Source organism: Ursus americanus, chromosome 30, assembly GCF_024610735.1.
Source record: "Ursus americanus isolate L20-20 chromosome 30, mUrsAme1.1.p, whole genome shotgun sequence".
NCBI classification, from domain to species: domain Eukaryota; kingdom Metazoa; phylum Chordata; class Mammalia; order Carnivora; family Ursidae; genus Ursus; species Ursus americanus.
Window position 1 is genome coordinate 23043394 of NC_142156.1, and position 14583 is coordinate 23057976.

The 14583-nt window shown below is 50.5% G+C and overlaps 1 protein-coding gene across 2 annotated transcripts in view; it reads right to left on the reverse strand.

Moving 5' to 3' along the window:
- Positions 1-14583, reverse strand: part of TMEM132D (transmembrane protein 132D) — a 551659-nt gene that overhangs the window by 252120 nt on the left and 284956 nt on the right. The gene's annotated exons all lie outside the window — the stretch shown is intronic.

Here is a 14583-nt window from a genome sequence, read left to right on the forward strand (position 1 = left end):
ACCCCACAACACTCAGCTTGAATATCACTATCTCTAGGAAGTCTGCTCCGATATGCTCAGGGTTGCATCAACACAGATCTCCAGAGTGTCCGCTGAGCTACTTTGCACTGCTGGAATTATTCACGTCGCTCCCTGAAGTGGGATCCTTAGCCCTCACAAAGCAGGAACTGTCCCCAGTGCTGAATGGGGAATTTGACAGATACTGTGTAATTAATAAAAATATATGCTAGATAAGCAATTAGGAATAAAAATAAAAATACCATCCATAATCATAATCCAAAAAATAAGTGCTTCCTTCGTAAGTACATGAATAAAAACACAGTAACACAACTGTGGCTTTGACAAAAAATAATAATTTACTGGATTCCATTCCTGGGCAATCCTAGTAGTGGGTCTCAACTCAGACATGGCTGGATCCAGGGTTTAAACTCTGTCTTCAGGACATGCTCCTGGCCCTGCTTTTCTCCTCTCAATTTCATTCTCAAGCAGGTTTTCAAAGATGGTGACATGCAGTTGCAGGCTTCAGTGATATCGGCTCCCCGTCTGCCTTGGAAAGACAGCTGTTTTCCCAAAGGCTCCAGCCAAAAATCCAAGGGTGAAATCTCATTGGCTATATGATGGGAGTCATATGACCATCCCCAACCAATCACTGCAGCAGCACCAGGGATGGGATGTTCTGATTGTTGGGGCCGCGTTGGGTGCCCACACCTGTTACCGGAAGTGAAAGGTGACAAGGAGGAGGTCCCCCTCACACTCTCAGGATGTAATCACCAGAAGAAGAATGATGATGGGCCCCCAGGACAGCAGACTTGACCTTTGAGCCTCATAAAGAAAATGAAGTACAAGTAGAGACACACTTGTCCTGCATGCCAGGAAGAACTGGGACATGTAGACAGGAAGGCACAGCAAGGTGACTAGTCCAGCTTTGTGCTTGAACAATTACAATGGGCTAAACACTTAGAAGTAGGATTTAGAATCAACTCCCCAAAGGTCTTGGATGCTAGGCTGCAGGAGTGAATTTCATTCAGGAGGCAATGGAAGACCACTGATGCTTTCCACTTGGAAAGGGGCCAGACCACAGTCCCGCTGTAGGAAGAGGCATCCGGCAGCTGCGTGTGAAATGCACCATGACTGTCCAGGTAACAGATAAATGGGGTCTGAGCGGGATAGGGACAGAGAACACAGGGACATCAGACACAGGAGCAGATGGGATGGCATCAACGTTCCACTTCAGTAACACACCTGGGGACGGTGTCGAGGAGCCAAGCAAAGACGTTTCCAAGGGCTACCATTTCTGGGCCTTACACATAGCTGCACACTCTCCCAGCTTCTGCCTCCAAGGGGTCGTGTTCTCCTTCTCTTGTAGGAAGAGGGCAGGACAGCAACGAAGGGGAGCTCCATCTCTCACTGAGGCCCTGTGACCCTGGGGAACCCCACCCGTGGTTGACTCTGCTGACCCCTGGAGACACAGAGGGCAGAGCACGCTCTCCCTGCTCACCTCCCCTGACACACACACGTTAGCACGCAGCACTGCGGAGAAGGCACAGGAGACAAGATGTCCCAAGCATCTTCTGTATCCACACGAGGACAATCACACGGAACTCGTCCCCATCCCAGCTCTCAGAGAGGCTCCAAGCACCTTGCCAGTCCTTGGGGACCTTCAGTCAATAGGCTTTGTTTTCTTTTCTTTTTTACCGTTTTGTAGTTTCCCAAATAAAAGTCATGAGACATTAATCAAAAATGCAAGTACATCCATAAATATTTCCACAATTGTGTCTTGGTGATTACACTTCTTCAAAATCCCCCTCGGCAGCCTCTTCTTTTTCTCTTCACACTTCATAAAACAATATTTTACGTAAGATACTTTGCCAACTGCTCTGCCCCCTGACAGCCATATATTTCTAATTACTCCAAGCCGAGGATGCCTGCTGCATTTTATTTTGCTTTATCTTTATGATTAGATAAATCAATTTTAATGTCACGCCTTTAAAATCTGGCCTCTTCCAGATGGAAACAGATGTTTGGCTTCCTTGACGGTGCTTGCTGTAACGTGGCATTCTCTGAGAGAAGCCCAAGTGGAAACGACGGGCCGTTTAATGAACTCGCTCTCTCCCCCCATGCTCCAAACCCACACACCACCTCACACATCACAACCACCACGAAACAAAACATTCCCTGCCTGACTCAGAAGGAAAGCTGGCCCACAGGCAAGAGGTGCTGGGATCGCCGGGAAAGGACACGGCCACACTGCAGAGAGGCAAGAGGGAGATGCCCACGGCTGCTGACAGAGGGCAGGATGCTTCTCTGGGATGGCAGACATTTATCCATGGCCTCAAGTCAAGAGAGTAAAACTGTCGGTCTTTTCCGGTTTGGATGCACATTAGACATTTTGCTTTTTACGTCTGCAGATGCTTAAAGCAAGTAGAGGCGTCAAAACTTGGTATGAGTCCTGAAAGTGTGTCGTCCCCGGCACACTGGGAGCTCGTGAGAAGTGCATGTGCTCCGGATTGATGGAATCAGAAACTGGGGGTGGGCCTCGCCATCTGTGTCTCCACAGGCCCTCCAGGTGATGCTGGTGAGTGCTCACGATTGAGAGCCACCTCCAGAGGGAAAGCGAGAAGTCAAAACATCACAACAGTCGGGGAAGAGAACCGAAGGTCCATTCCAGCCCCCACGCAGGCAACCACTCAGCACCTGCTCGCCTCAGGGTGCACCGGCCTTCCCGCTGGGCACGCACGGCAAGAATCGTACCCCCCATTCCTGCTGCGGGCGTCTAAATTTCTTAGAACGCCAGAAACCATGGCTCATGTATGCTTCTGACATCTACCCCAAAGTCTTCAGGTTGCCAAGAGCCAAACACTGCGGGTTTCCCAATGGGGCAAGCCTGTGTCAGGCAAAATAAGATTCTAGAAGAGTGGATGGACAAACTTCAGGGGCACCTCCACGTCCCCCCGATTTCGTCACGTTGTCTGTCCCTGTTGAAGCCCGAAGTCACAGACGTGTTTCCAAAGTGGAATCACGGAAAATACTCTGGGATGTTATGAAATTAGTCACGAAGCCCTCAGTTCCTGCTGGATGCAAAGTTAACCTCCCCAGACTGCCTGCCCACTCTCTTCCCAAGTGTTCTCTCCAGGGTCATATTCTCCTTCAAGACTTTGTAAGACGTGCTGAGCAGCAAAGGTATTGACTATGTAATTCTGAAGAGGGATGGAGGGCGGCCGCCTGGCCTGCATACAGTACGTGAATCCGCCTAGAAGCTACAGATGGGGAGATATTGGACTGATCAATCTTTATTCCTAGGCAATCAAGTAAGGTAGCATCTTCAGGTCTCTCCATAGACAGCTCATAAAATGGGGGTATTGATCAAGGGGTCTAAATTTGTAGTTTTGACTATAAAAGCAATTTGTTTTTGTGGAATGTTCATAGAAGATGAATGCATTTGGGTTATTAACTTCAAAAACAATTCCTCTGGGTAACTTTGTGAAGTTACTGAGCAGTTTTCAAGTATTCTTTTATATGTGTGGTAAATTATTTTAGGCGATGGAGGTGCCGACCAGCACATCGAGAAGGACGGTTTATGTCACAGACATGCTGAGGTTCTCTGCATAACAATGGCATGAGCCAGCGTTTGCTGAGTTTGTGTCACACAAATAACAGGGGTTTTGCTAAAGTTCCTAATTTAATTTATCCTCCTGATAAGTCCACGTGCTGGGTGTTTGGCTCTTTGCCCCTATTTTGTAGGTGAGGAAATTCCTGCTTACAGAAGTGAAGTGACTTACCCAAGGACACATAGCGAGTAAGCCAAGGATGGACACAGGTTGGTCTGTCTCTAAAACCCGTATCCCTTAAAGGGGTTACAAATGTATCGGAAACTGTACATGAAGAATCCCAGGTCACCTGACAACACGTGATGATTTGTGCAATTCTAGAACGAGCTTCTTCCATGAGCAACTGGCATTCACTGACCAGTTGCTCCCCCAAGGTGCTAATACCGACCCACAGGTCGTCTTGGTACCTTTGCCCCCAGAAAAGCAGAGGAAGATCGTCATTTGCTGTGAGAATTTTGAAGTAACCATGGGGGATGCAGATAGGTCGATAAGGGACCAGAGATGCTAGTCTGCAGGGTCCGAAGAACGAAGTAGACAGAGCGGGGACGGCAGACCGTGAGAACCCACATGGACGAGAGGTGGAGGGCAGGGACTCGAGACGTTCTGGGGTCTGTGTGCTAACGTTGTACCCTGATCTCTACCATCAGGCCTTCATGACTCAAGCCAGCAGAAGTGAGCCTCTCCCAGGGAACGTGGCATCGGGATGGAGTGAGGAGCTACCACGGGTGACGCGTACAGGAGTGCCATCATCTGATTGTGACCTCAAGTGGGGAGGGCCAGGAAGGACGGAGGGGGCGCAGCTGGGGGCTCCCACAGCCACCGAGAGGGAGGCACCCTGTGGACACACGAAATCATCAGAGGGCTCCAGCCCAGCTCTGAGCAGTGCTGTCCTCTAGGACTTTCTGCAGCCATGGAAATGTTCTGTGATACACGATCATCTCGTCCTGAATTGTAGCTTTGAAACGCCCCATAACCCGTCATTTCTTCAGAGACACAGAGGAGGACGGACAGGTGTCCGTGGCTGGATCACGCTGCCACACACGGCGGAGTGCAGGACGATGCTTGGTGTCGGCAGGAATGCGGGGAAACAGGACCCCTCCCCACAGCTGGCCCGACGGGAAGGACGCGCCCAGACGAAGCAGACACGCACCTCGACCCCGCTGTCCGCTTCTGAGCCGCATGCCAGGACGATTCCCATACAGGAGCACAGGGGACACAGGGACAAGGACGTGGCCGGCAGCGTGGGCTGTGAAGCACGGCCTCGCAGACAACCCAGTGCCCTCACTGGAGCACGGCAAACGCATGGCAGCCCGTGGATATTACGGGATATACACAGGACCTAGCCGTCACCAACCAGAAAAACGCACAGCGACGCGGACGGAGAAAGTCAGGGATCGGAGCAAGGGCTGGGGTGCATCTGAAGTCCAGAGACGCAAACGGGTGGCTCTGCTCGGCTAGAGTTTACGGAGAAACTCACTAGAGCAAAAAGGCCCCACAAAACCATACCACAAATGACCCTAAAAATGGAGAAAAAAGGAACATAGAAGAGGAAAATTCAATTTACCGACAAATGTATGGGAAGATTTTCAATGCTAAAGGGAGTGGGACTGAAAACGGTAGCAGGTTTCACCCGCAATACTGACAAGTTAAAATACGTGACACGCCCTGCAGATATCAGGTTAGGAAAGACACCCTCTTGAAAGTTCCCGCCGAGATGTTGGCGGCCACGCCTTGGGGGGAAGGTACCGTGGCCGCGACTACTAAATCTGAAACAGCAGACAGGCTCTGAGCAAGGGAGACTGTTCTCTGGTGGCCCCCATGAGCGGCTTGTCGCGGTTCTGACACCATTCTGCACACCCCCCCCCACACACACACACAGCACAGGCGGCCAGCGAGACGAGAGTCTGATGCACGCGGACGCCCGACAGGTGTGTGCACAGCAGGCCTGCTCTGCCGGATGGCTCCCTCCTGGACTCCTGGGCCACGGTGTTGCTGGGAACTGCAGGCCAGCCGCGCAGGGAGACGCAGCTGTCAGGGCTGGGGAGCCGGCGGAGCGGCCAGGACCAGGCCCCAGACACTAGACAAATGTCACGTAAATGTCTGCGGGAGCGTGGGAGAAGGCTGTTGACTCCAGCTCCTTCGGGAGGGCGCGGGGAGGTGGGCAGCGCTGACATTTAAATATGTTTTTGAGGTAATTCACTCACACGTGGCCTACTCTGGAAACCAAAAAAAATCCAATGAGGGAAACGGGAGAGCGGCACAGTGTTGTCAGGAGTGGGCGTCTGGAGCCTGGCCTAGGTCTCGCAGACGCGGAGAGGAGCCGAGGCGCCGTGGCCTGCGGGCGGCCGGGACTCCAGCTAGGACTGCAGAGCCCACGTTCCGGCCTCTGACACACACGGTCCCGCGGGAAGGCTCAGGAGCTGCGTTGCGCCCGGTGCGCGAGGCGTGTTTGCTGTGGGTACTTGGCTCTGCTTCTAGCATGTTCCACCGGGAAGAGCAAACGTCTGGTTTCGTGTCTGAGAACGTATTTAACGTGTGTATGTGTGTGTATGTGTGTATTTGTGTGTGGTTCAAGGCGTGTGCGTGTATGCTGGTGTCTAAGTGTGTCTAGTGTGTGTGTGTGTGTGTGTGGGCGGTGCAACGGGGGTGCCAATGAGCAAACCTTCAAAAATTCCTTTTACTCCGGAATTCACATCACCTGAGAGCTTAAAAAAAGAGACTTGTTGTCTAAATAACATTCTCATATGTTAACAAATGACATAAAAAAATCTGCTGTTGGATAGCTGTCATTGTTTCTTTCTTTTTTTTTTAATCTTTGGTAACAGTTTTCTAAATTGAAGCATAATTGCCGTACAATTTCCTATTAGTTTCAGGTGTGCCTCCCAGTGATTCGACATGCCTGTACATTACAGAACAACCCCCACGGTAAGTCTAGTTACCATCTGTCGCCAAGCAGTTATTACAATCCTACCAACTCTACTCCTGACGCTGCACATTAGTTATTTATTTCATAATAACTGGAATTTGTGTTTCTTTTTTTTAAAGATCTTTTATTATTTCCAAGTAATCGCTACATCCAACGTGGGGCTCGAACTCACGACCCTGAGATCAAGAGTTGCACAGTCTGTGGACTGAGCCACCATGTTTCTTTTTCGAAGAAAACGTCCGCATCTGGCCAAGTTCTTGCCAAAGTCCTTGTTTTTTTTCTGTCTTTTGTCTGACACTGTGGTTCTCAAATTGGGCTTCCTGTTAGAATCTTCCAGAACACTTTGAAAAAATATAAATTGCTGGGTTCTGATTTAATTTGGATGGAGCCTGACCCCAGAATTTGGGAAGCAATCTTCAGGTGATTTTAATATATACCCGAGGCTAGGAACCATCGATCTAAGACAAATATGAATAATATTCTCAACAGACTCGTAGAATGTTCGAAACTTTTGTCTTGAATCAATGATGAATTGAATTATCTTTCATATAGTTTTAATATTAGCTGTACCTTCCTGAAGCTCGGTCATTTGAAAACTGGTTTTAAAATTGTCATTTAATCTACAATTTCAGTTACCCGAGAACATCAGGAGAGTGAGCCCAAGCAGGGGGCTCTCGGACGCCAGCACGAGTGTATCCACTCCAGGACACCAATACCCCGCTCCTACAGACACCACAGCGAAGGCCCAGGAGTCGGGCTATCATTCGGTAGCATTTGGCTGCCATGTGGGGGTATTTTGGCAGACTTCCAGCATTTCATTCACAAAATTCCTTCTATAAGGTAATCCCTGATGAAAATATCTGCATTTCTCCAAGACTCTTCTCTCATTCGGCTCGAACCTGCCAAAGCATATGTGAACAAACTCTATTTAAAATCGTGAACTTGCTCTGAATTGCTCTTTATTTCTAAAAGCGTGTTTGGACCACTTGATTTACTGCCTGAAATGCCCCTTCCCTCTCGAGCTGGACCATAAACTTCTCCAAGGGACAGAAAGTTACATTCTCTGCAGCGTCAGGCACGCGGCGGTAATTCAATCCCTGCCCCCCGATCAGTATTTTTGCTCGGAAATTCTGTTTGCTATAAAATACCACCCCACGTGCTAAAAAGGTCGCAAACATACTTGTATATTTGAGGAAATCCATCCAGCTCTCCAGGGACCGGACAGAGTAGTGCCTTTTCTCCAACGCTGGTGAAACAGACTTCGTCTTGTTGCTTTTCTCAAATAGTCCAACGGGCTCGCCCCCAAACCGTGTGTCTGGGCTGCTCCAACATCTGCCACACATGCACACGCGTGTCCCTCATAGTCCTGGAGGCTGGGGGGTCCAGGCTCAGGACACTGTGGCGTCGCTCCCCGGCGAGGATCCGCTTCTGGGGACAGCTGTCCACTTTCTCATGGCGTCCTCGCCTGGTAGACACGTCCACCTCCCAAAGGCCCTGTCTCTGAACACCATCACACTGCAGATGGGGAGAAGAGGAGGCAGACGTTCTTTCCTTCGGGGGAAGGAATGGGATCTGCTCTCCCCTCTCCTCCTGGCGCCCAGTTTCTGGGAAAGACAGAGCGAGCGTAGCATTGTAAGTTCACGGCCTGAACACTCTCTTTCAAGGAAGATTATCAACCACGTATCAACCTAAACACAGCTTTCTTCCACTTAATAGAAGCAGCCGGCATGTTATCACACAAGAAATCAAAAGATCTGGGTTTTTAAACAATGTTGCAATAATCATAGCACAGGTGCCCTTCACTGGGCTCTTACCAAGTGGCAGGTGGGGCTGCTTCTGTCCCTAAGCCCCATGTTTTAGAGGCCCCAGCTCTGTGTCTCTTCTCTATGTGCCCACCCCATGCTCCTGACTCCCTTCTAGACAGGGTCCGGGTGCATCAAGACTGTGAGATGAGTATGTGAGCGCAGGCACTGAATTTGGTAGGGGGCACCAGGAACCGCCACGGAGCAGGGCAGACAGAGAAGGCAGGGGTGGATGCCCATAAGTGGCGCATGATGGGGCATCCTCCGTGGACCACTGTGGGCAACTCCAAAAGGGGGGAGCATGCCCGGCCACCCAGGGATGAGCTGCAGGGACTCCAGCTGCCAGAGAAGACCCCAGAACATCAGAGGCTTCTGCACAGGGTGCTGGCAAAGTCAGCTTCAGGGCTATGGGGGGGCGTGGTGCACCGTGGTCAGGTACCATTGGTGTCTGCCATCCCAGGACCCTAATGTGCTACCCAAATGGACCAAACCCACATCCACGTCTGCACGTCCTTTTCCTGGGTCCACCCTCCCTGGGGGAGAGGGGACAACTAAGGGGTGGCCAGGGAGCAGCTGTATGTGGAGGCCGACCTCTCCCAGTGCGTGTGTGGGCTCTCGTGGCTGGGGAGGCGACGCCGGTAGGAGGGCTGGCCATGCCCGGGGCTGCAGATCCCAGGGCAGAATCGGAGCGGTCCAAGGATTTCACTCCACCCTGGCGTCCCAGGTAGTCGTAAAGGTGCGCTTGTCACAGTGGGAGCACACAACATGTTTTATTTATCAGTTTGTTAGCTTGATTTATAACTTCAGAGCAAGGAGACATATGCCGTGCGCAGCAGATGCTGTTGGCTCCCGGCCCGTGCTCCCCGGGCTGCGCCCCTCCAGCGCGCGCTCTGCCTGCCAACTGCCGAAATCTCCATCCCGGTGCCTCGGGACCTCCGCTCCGGCCAGGGTCCGCTCTGCGGCCTGAACAGCAGGCAGAAGGTGCAGACCAGCGGGGCTCCCAGCAGAACCCTCCCCGGAAGACCGATGGGTGTCAGTATAAAAACACCGCAGCTCCTCGGCCAGAGGTGGGACCATGCTCGGTGCTTCCCTGTCAGGGGAGAGCTGTGACCATCCGCGGGCGTGACAGGCTTATGACGCGCCTCTTACTGCCTAACCCCCTCCTCCACGTCCCCCCTCCCTTACTGGCATTTTCCTTTAAGTCCACGAATGAAATGTTTGCACCCAAATGCTTGTCCATCTTCTGCTCCTGGGAGGATCCAAACCGAGGTGACATATGGGCCCCTGTTTACTATGCACGGGTCCCAGGCCCATGGGGCTGCAGCGACCACGGTGCACCATTCTTGACTTCTCACCACAGCCAAATGAAGGTGACATCACGATCCCCATCTGAAAAGTCTTTGAGAGTGAAAGTCATTTGCACAAGGTCCCAAGCTAATACATAAGATAATACAAGATGCTGTGATCTTGGCTCCATTCTTTACTCATCCCTGCTGTGTGTCTACACAGGTGGCTCCGACACTTGGGTTCTTCATCCACAGGATGGGGCAAGAGGGGGAGTCCTATCCACGTGACCTCTCTCCTGGGTCAATGCAAAGGTGCAGGGACATGACCAGTGGAGAGATCATATACGCTGTCAATCACGACGCAGTGTCACGACTGTGATGTCTGTGTGGGTGGAATCCCGGGACCTGAGCTGGGCCCCAGCTCCATGCTCATGGGTCTTACCACTGGCTACCAATTTCCCCTCCCTCCCTTCCTCCTTCCTACCTCTTCCTTCCTCCCTCCTTTCTTCCCTTCCCTTCTCTCCCTTGCCCTCCCCTCCCCTCCCTTCCTCCTTCCGTCCTCTTCTTTCCTCCTTCCTCCCTCACTTCCTCCTTCTTCCCTTCCCTCCCCTCCCCTTTCTCCCTCCCTCCCTTCCTGATAAGGATTTCTTATCATTCTATGAAAATCAAAATTATCTTGAAGGACCAATTTTCCTTCTGGAATCAAGTGACAGATAGGACGAATGGTCTCTTTGTGCCCCGCTTTCTCCGTGTCACTTCCATGGGACAAACATCAAGTATCTCCTCGGGGCTCAGTGCCCCATTGGAACCTTGGAAATACCGGATCTTGGTGTTCCTGGTCAGAGAACTGGAGGGTCTTGGGGGTACATGCCATCATTCATCAGGTTTGCTGGGCGGCCAACGGTGTTCGGGCCCGGACAGAAAACCACCGGACGAGCTTCACTAGCTTTCTCATTAGGCCATGATTTAGAGGCACTGTGCGTGTTGAAACAACCTGACAGCAGTCCTTGTCACGTCAGGTGTCACACATCCGCTGGATCCATGGTGCAGCAAGTGTGATGGGGCCTTGGCCCGTCTAAATAAGGCCAATTTTAAGTGTTTTATTCCTGTGAGATCATTTGAGGGAAATGGAAATCATTACAGGAGAACATAATCATCTCTTTTAAAACTTTGATTATCTTCTGAACTATACAAATAGTAGTTCTAAACGGTAAACGAGTTCATAAACAGATACGCAAGTGGATTTTTAAAGTCACCATTATTGAATCCCATCATCCCGAGACAATCACGCCCGCGTTCGGATACAGAGTCCTCCAAAGTCTTTCTTTTTTTTTTTTTTTTTTTTTAATGATTTTATTTATTTATTCGACAGAGAGAGACAGCCAGCGAGAGAGGGAACGCAAGCAGGGGGAGTGGGAGAGGAAGAAGCAGGCTCATAGCGGAAGAGCCTGATGTGGGACTCGATCCCGCAACACCGGAATCACGCCCTGAGCCGAAGGCAGACGATTAACCGCTGTGCCACCCAGGCGTCCCCCTCCAAAGTCTTTCATATCTCTAATGGAGAAGTCGTCCATACAGCTAGTTGACCCACCACCTTGGGGACAGAGACGAAGCCTTCCTGCCCACTGTACCTCTGGTCAACACGAGAGAGAGAGAGAGAGAGAGAGAGAGAGAGAGAGAGAGAGAGGAGGGAGAGGGAGGGAGAGGGAGCGGGAAAGGGAGAAAGGGAGGAGGAGAGAGGGAGGGAGGGAGAGAGAGGGAAGAGGGAGAAGAGGAGAGAGGAGGGAGAGTGAGGGAGGAAGGAGGGAGAGAGGGAGGGGGTGGGAGGAGGGAGAGAGGGAGAAGGAAAAGAAGAAAGGGTGGGGGAGAGAGGGAGGGAGGAGAGAGAGGGAGAGAGAGAGTCTAGCAGCTAGAGGCCCATGGGGACAGCGGCCAAATCCGTGTGCCTCATGAAATCCCAGTATGCACGTTCTTTCCAACTCCATGCCATCATATCTGACGACCACACTATATTCTATCAAACGTAGCTCCTATAACCCATTGAGTCAACTTGAAATAATCGGGTATGTGAGTCTCTCTAGCACAAAGCTATGCTGTACAATGCTCAGAAAGAAATCACCCTCCACAGCCACCCTGGGGCACTAGACAGAACCCGCCAGTCGGTTTGGCACAAGTCTCCGGATGCCCACCTGGGTTTCTAGCAAAGACCGAAGACTCTCACAGTTTGTGAACTGATGACCCGGTGTATTGTGATTGCCCTACATGATATTTCCAATATTAGAAAACGTCCCCTGGTTGTCTGAATGTCTTTTTTCTCATGAAAGCACCCCAGCCCCAGCCCTGCACAACAATGGTAGGGTCTGAGCTCCAGGGACCCATTAGCGTGCACCCCCGTTGGCCATGCTGCCCCCTCCTGTCTCACTCGTGCTTTCTTTGCTTCTTTACCTTTCCCACTGGCCCCACCCCTCTGGCATTTCACTGTGTGACCCTCCGTTGGCTACCATCGATTTCTTCATCATTTAATGGCAACAACCTATGTCAGCTTTCCAACACTGGAATGGGGGCCAAAACATGGGGTCCCAACCCTAAATGTACCAGATGTGTGATTTCAGACAACTGAATCTCCATGATACTGAATTTTCCCTTCTGACCCTTTCCCCTGAGTTGCTCATGGCAGCGGTGAATAGCAAAGGAGACAGCTCATGTTGAAAGCCTTCTGAATGTTGCCCGAGTCCTAAAATGTGTGTGCTGTAATTGTCCACGGGGGAAATCCTCCTGCTCTGTCAGCAGGCTCACACTGATGGCTGTCTGAGAACAAGAACGAGGGTAGACCAAGGAGACCAGCTAGGCGGCGGCCCTACCAGTCACCAACACTGGTGGGCTCTTCCCCCCAAACCACTTCCTCCTCGTCCTGCCACAGAGTGGGACTACATATCCCAGCCTCCCTTGCAGTAGAGGTGGCCTTATGCCTGAGGTCAATGGGATGTGAAGGAAGTGATCTGGACACCTGCAGGTTATCCGGGCACCTTTCCCATGATCCTCCCTGCCCTTCTCCCTGCAGAGGACTTCGGTAACCGTGGAAACCATGTGTGGAAGACAAGTGGGACCCACATTAAAGGAGCCTGGGTTCTTAAGTCTTTGCTTGGTGGAGAGCTATCCTCTTAGCAATACCTGGATTTTGGATTTGACCTGAGTTGGAAATGAGCCTCACCTATGTGGGAGCCCTGATGAACTAGGTTTTGTTTAAAAAAAAAAAAAAGCCAGTGCTGCTTAATGCCTAGTTTGTAATGTCTCAAAGAATATCAAGTTGAACAACTTCCTGGATTTAGTTTGAGTTTTTTCTTCTTTCTTTTTTTTGGGGGGAGGGGGGTTAAAATTAGTAAGAAAAATTAGCAAATGTCAGTTTCAAGCCAATTAAGAATAGTTCTGGTTACAAATGCGGCACTTGGAAACCGGCTGATTATGAAATACTTCCTGGGAGACACATCTCCTTGCTCACAGAGTTCTCTGAAAAGCAATTAATTTTTATTTTAAGGCAACAAGAGAGAGCTTTTCAGTACAGAGCAAAGAAATCAAAAAAGAAGTATGTCTGTAAAGTGATGGAACGTAAGTACACTTAAATATACAGCAGAGAACATCTAATTACGCATCCTATCATTAAAAACATTATAACAGAATGACAATTGGTGCGCAAAATAAAACTACAGGCGGCTCCCGTTTTTCTAAATCCACTCATGTGACACAATCTAATGATGTCATTTTGCGTTTGCCACTTTCCTCGAGGTCCAGAGGAGATCCAGTGTATTCAATCCCAAGTTGACTTCAGACACCCTCCCGACAGCCTCTTTCCCTTTCGAATGATGAGAGGACCATCCTGTTTTGGCAACAGCACCCTAAGTCTTGTGGGGGAGTTATCGGTTTCCCACACTTTGGGATCATGAGAGGCTGCCCTGCCCTCAGCTCACATCCCTGCGCCTGTGACCCGAGCCTGGACAGGTGGGGATGTCCACACTCGAATGCAGGCTCTGAGGGGGCACGTGGCCCAAGCCAGACCAGACAGATGGAGACCTGGGGCTTTGTCTGGGATGGCTGTGTCCCATTATTCCTGAGACCACGACCTACATGGAGAGTCCAAGCCAGCACACGGAACCTCCTGGGAGTCACAGAGGTGACAAGAAGAAGGCCGAGCCCAGCGGTGGAGAAACCACACCCTCAGGACACCAGGTTTCCCAACGCACCTGACGCTCATGGCTTTCAGGTCCTTGAGTCAATACCCGTGTCCTCTCTCTCTCTCTCTCTCTCTATTTTGTCTGAGTTGAAATTCTATCACGTCCAAACAAAGAGATCAAGTTAATCCAAGAGCTGAAGGAAACATCTTTTCTTATAGCTACCGTTATGAGAATCTATTCTATGACAGGCATCCAAGATGGTAATTAATACAACCCATTTTCATGTCTAACACAGCATTGAAATTAGTATCAGTTAACACTTATTAGGTGCTTGCTGTATGCTGGCCACTGTTCTAAGTCATTTACATGGTTAGAAACAGTAATAGACACACTTTGTTCAAAAAAATTCAGAGCACAAATCGATGTACAAAGGAAGAGTCTCTACCATCCCAGACCTCATTCCCTGGTTCTCTTCCTCAGACTGAATACAATGGCCAGCTACTCTGCATTCTCTCAGAAACATTCTTATAAATAAACGAGCATCAAATAAAGTGTGCGGATACAAGCATGTGAATGTGCGTTCACTTTTCTCAGGCACCATGCCAGCTACTGGTAACGCACGGGTCAGCACACACAGGTACGATTTAAACACATCGCACCCACTGTCTTCTGTACCCCTCCTGACACTCATGAGCAATCCTAAGAGGAAGACAAGGCATCGAGGCACCTGGGAAACCGGGCAGTTGCCTTCAGAGGAGAAATTCCTGACAGCCCCCCTGCTCTGCTGACATG